This window comes from Pteronotus mesoamericanus, unplaced genomic scaffold (assembly GCF_021234165.1).
Source record: "Pteronotus mesoamericanus isolate MK-2021 breed Mesoamerican mustached bat unplaced genomic scaffold, CSHL_Meso_final scaffold_85, whole genome shotgun sequence".
NCBI classification, from domain to species: Eukaryota; Metazoa; Chordata; class Mammalia; order Chiroptera; family Mormoopidae; genus Pteronotus; species Pteronotus mesoamericanus.
Window position 1 is genome coordinate 23,124,686 of NW_026555329.1, and position 5,315 is coordinate 23,130,000.

A 5,315-nucleotide genomic window follows, 5' to 3' on the forward strand; every position below is an offset into this window, starting at 1 on the left:
AAGTTTTAGAGGCAACCCAAATGGAAGGATCATTGCCTTTAAATTACAGTCAAAAATTTCATTTGTAGTCCCAGACATAGAATACTCTATCATTTTCTTGGTTAATTTTTATATGTTGCTGATGAGATTTTTCATTTCACTGTTCAAATAAGTATCTTTTTAAAAAGATTGCTTTTTCCCTCCCACTCTCATAGATACTTATCAACATGGGTGAAGACAAAAATGAGAACTATGATAATGCTATTTTAAGACATTTATTGTGGCTTCCAATGACAAAGGTACATATTTAATGAATAAAGTATGGAAATTGTAGAACAGAAATAAGAAAATAAGAATGGATGGTAATTTCATCAACCAGTGGAGTTAACCTGTTGAGAATTTGGTGTTTGCCTTTCCAGAGAAAGAATAGTTAGATAGATATCTAACTGGTAGACATCAGTTATATAGATATTGTTACATGTCAATAGGATTACACTACACACTGCTGCTTTTTAGCCATATAATCATTACTCAATTTCTTGAAATATCAAAGCAATATCTTATTAAAAGGAAGTGTAGTTTAATGGGAAACAGTGTTGAGTGTAGAGAGCAGATATTGAGTGAATTCTTTCTTTTGAAACGCTTTTGACATGGGGTTCAGAGGTTTGAAAGTGTTTGGATGGATAAAAGCAAGAGCCAGGGTGTAAAGGAGGAGGAGGAAGAAAAATCCTAGCTTTTGTGATAAGTCAAAGATATTGTTTAAATGGAACTGAATGTGCTGATTCAGTTTTTATGGTTTATCCTATTGAAAAAGCTGTTTTCATAAATGGTGCTATTAAAAAACCCTCTAAGTTTTGCCAGATTTTGCCTCATCAAACAACGCTACATTAAACACCCTTGTACTGAAATTCTTACTCACTGACACATTTATTTCCATGTGATAGATATCCAAACATGAGATTGCTGGGTCTGAGGTAGTATAAAATTTAAATTAAATTGATAATGAAAGATTGCTTCTTAAAAACACTCTTAACAATTCCAATTTCTGTAAGCAATGCCTTCCCCTGACAGCCTCACCAATAGTAGGCTTTGCTAAACAAGAAAATTGCTGATCTGAGATCTAGCTATCTATCGATGTATACACACATATATATTCACAAAATGGCTACTTTAATTTACTTTTCTCTACTTGCAAGTTCAAGCGTATCTTCATAGATCACTTGTTATTACATTATTGAGTTTGTTAAGGTATCTTTTCCCAATATAACAATTTGTATTTATAAAGTCAAATAAATCTATTTTTTAAAAAAGTACTTATTTATAATTTTACATATAGTGTTCTAGATTTTTCCTATTTTTTTAATTGCTTAATTATATAGTTAAGTATTTAGTCCATTTGAATTAATTTTTATATATTGTGGGAGATAAGGATATAATTTTCTTTCGGATGAGTGGTCCTTTGTGCCAACCTATTTTTTCACTACAGAGTTTAAATATAACCTTTTCATAATCAAGTCCCCATACGTAGTGGGATCGATGTAGTGGGATCTATTTGGGTTTAGCTTTTTCATATTTTACTAACTAGTCATCCTTTACTATGCCAAGGACAAATTGATTAAAATATAATGGCTTAATAGCATGCTTTAACATCTGGTAAGGAAAATCCTCTCCCAGTCTCCTTTTACTCTATTTTACATTTAGCTTTGTCAAACTGTATATGCATACTCTTTAAAGTTATAATAGTTTTATAAGGCTTTTTTACCCCCTTCAAAAACCAGCTATTCTTGTTGGTTCCCCTGACCTCTTTCCCCCTGTCAGGGGCAATAATGAAATAATAATGAAATAATAAAATAATGAGATTCCTATTTTACTTAGAATTTTATATCGATACACTATTATGGTAGGTGAAGATTTAACTGTCTTTTGTTTCCCATTTCCACCACACATGGACCCTGTTGTTTTGGTTAGATGAATATTCACTGCATTATTCTAAGTCTATAAGTGTATTCACAGCTGAGGTCTTTAGCACACTATGATTGCTTTTTCTCCATATAACATACTTTCTCAGAAATTAATAGGGATCTGACTTTTGTTTGTTGATTGCTCAGTTTTTCATACACTTACTATTGATTCACTTCCAAAGTTGGTACCAGTCATCTAAATCTCCCACGATGTACTGATGCATCAGATATTCTGTTGACCTTGGAGGAAGCTAAATGTTTTCTGATTGCTTCAGTCTATGTGGTTGCCCCTATGCCTGATGTACAAACATTTTCTGGTGATTTCCCTTCACTGCCACCTGGAGATTCTTTATCACTTTCTCTCGCCTGTGTTTAATCTCCTCATTTCTGTATCCTAAGTTTTATTCTTTCTTGGTTAACTAATTTGTTGAATTTGAACATGCCCTTCAAAAGATTCCTGAAAAAGAGGGCATTAGAAATAAACTGACACTTTGCATAAAAGTCTTAATTTTACTCTCACGTTTGATTGATAGTTTGGCTGCACATAGAATTCTAGGTTGCATGTTATTTTTCCTTTAGAATTTTGAAAGCATTGCTCCATTGTTTTTTGGCTTTTGATATTACTTTGGTAAGTCCAAACTCATCCAAATTCTTTATATTTTGTATCTGATTTGCTTTTTCTCTGTAGAAACTTCTTGGTCTTAGATTACTCCTAATATTCTTAAATTTCATAATTATGTGACTTCTTGTGGGCCTATTTTTATCCAGTGTTTTAAGATGTTGTTGGACATTTGCAATATGGCAGCTTACCATAAGGCCTGAAAACTGTCCTCAGCTTGCCTAAACTTCAGTTAGACCTTTTCTCCGGAACCCTGAATCTTTTTTTTTTTTCAGAGCATTTCCTTTAGAAAACTTGCAATTGTAAATTCTTTTAATGATGCTTTGAAATGTAAATCTTTGTATTTTTTTAAAACCTCCTGCCAGTTTTACATCCCTAGATTGTCTTTATCAAGAACTTGGGAACCATACCTTGAAATGTGATCATTAAGAAAGATGGTATTCCCCTCTCCCATTCTCTGTGGGAGAGCTGGAGCCTAACTTTGGTGGGCAGTTTGCTCTAAATTATAAAATTACCCCCTGTCATAAAGATACAAGAAAATTTACTTTTCCTTTGGGTAAGGCCAATTAGAAAACACAAGTGGCCAAAACTTCTCCCACCCATTGTTTCAGTGGAGCTGAGCTAGACTTAGTGTTGGCCTCACTCCCCTATTGCAGTACCTGAATAATATCTTCTTTGCCTGTTTAACTTTGGTACATTTTTACTTTGGCAGAGCTTGTATCCTTTCATTCTGAAAAATTTTCTCAACCCTTACTTGACGGTCCCCCCCTCACTCTTTTCTTTGTTGTCCTTTCATGGTCCTACAAGGACCCAGGATTTTTGTTGTTTGTGGGTTTTATCTTGTGACTCTGCCATTGTTGAGGGCCTTGGAATCCTCTGGATTTCTTAATCTGACTAGTAAATAACGACAGAGAGGGAGGATTACCTTGGGAGACTTTCTGGGCCAGGCCTTGAACTGGTACACATTATTACATTCATATCTTACTGGCCGAACTCAGTTATATATGGCCGCATCTAAATCTAACGAAAGCTGGGAAAATAATAGCCTAGCATATGCCCAGGAGGAAGAAAACAAGGGCAGAAAGTTTTTATGAACATAAAGAGACTTCTGTGATTGTTTGTTCTGCTGGCCACTTAGGATTTGTTTTATATTTCTCTTACATGTAAAACATTTTACCACTCCCCCTCACCCCTCCGCAAGGCAGACAACCCATCCGGTCACTGCATCCAGTTCCAAGTTTGGGATTCCTGGGTGATATGCTGTGCCTCTGTGAGGGCTGGAAGTGACTCCTGTGGACCATTGACATATGAACAAGGAAGAAAATTTATATCCTCTTCCTACTATGGTGTATCAGGGACAGGATAAACACAAAGACTCTAATCAGAGAAGAAAAGGATGGGAGACACACAGCAATCTGTGGTGCATAGATTCTGAAATTCTGTTAAGCAAGCATTATAAGGGCTTCTTCCTAACCTGGAGGTGGGAGAAATTCTTTGCTTGGCACTGGTTCTGATTTTGTAGAGAAATTTCCTTGATCACTGTTTCCTCATGGTCCCTAACTCTCCTTCTGGAAAATTCTTCCTCATCCATAACCCTTATGCTTACATCAGACATAGACTTTGGTGAGTATGCCTTCTTTGCCATCGTCCCTTCTTTCCTGAGCGTTGTATTAAGACTGTTCCAAACCAAGGTTTTTAAAACCAGCCTCATGACTTCTTTGTCATTTCCCCCAAAATTTTGATAGTTTTTAATCTGTTACTTTTAATAAGTTTCTTATGTTGGTTACCACTTGCATAGCTTTTCCCTAAATATAATTCTTAGGCTTTCCCTGGCTGGGATCTCTCCCCAGGCACAGCTGTGCGAAGGAATGTGGTTCTCTAGGATCTGAGCCCTGGTTGCTATAGACTCCGCCCCACTTCTCTAGCTTTACCTGATCCCCAGTGGTCTATTCCGGCAGATTCTCTCTGTGGTGCCCAGGAGTTGAGACCCAAGTGGGCCCCCTGAGAAGCTCCTGCACTGCTGGGGCAACTGGATATCTCCTTGGGCTCTTTTTTTTTCTTTCCCACTGAGAACCTGTAGGTTCAGAGGGGCCCCCTCACTGTGGTGCTCTGCCAGCCTTGAGGAGGGGCAATGTGGTTGCAGCTAAACCAATTACCTTACACTTCCACTGTGACCCTTCTCCTTCTCGGTAGCCCAGTGGTACGCCCCAGCCTCACCCCATGTTCTGGGAATCGCACAATGATGTCTTGTCTATGGATTGTTGGTAGTTGGTCTTCTTGTGAGGTGGATTGAGGTGGGAACAACCAATCTCACTATCTTAATGTTGTCACCTCCCATGACTCTTTCTTAAATGGACTTTAAACTGATCTGCTTTAATCTAGTCTCCCGTTCAACTCTTCCTCCTAGAGAAACATGTTATCACCAATTCTGATCTTTTGCAGATTTTACAGTGTAAATTGACTTGTTCTTGGCTTTCTTTAACACTAATAGGGCTTTGTTGTCTCAGGTCTGATACATAATTTACAAAACATACATCTGCTTTTCACTTTCCAGAATTTTGTGTCTGTTATGCACTCTTCCATTATTTCTGTCATTCTGGGTTTGTAACTTACAATAAATTCCCTGTACATTCATTTTAGTAAGACTTTAGGGAAGAGCAGGAGTAAATGGATGTGTTTAACCCTCCATCTTTTTTCCCATTCATAGTTTTCTTTTTTAAATTTTCTTGGATACCGCTTTCCATCTTTAGAGTGAA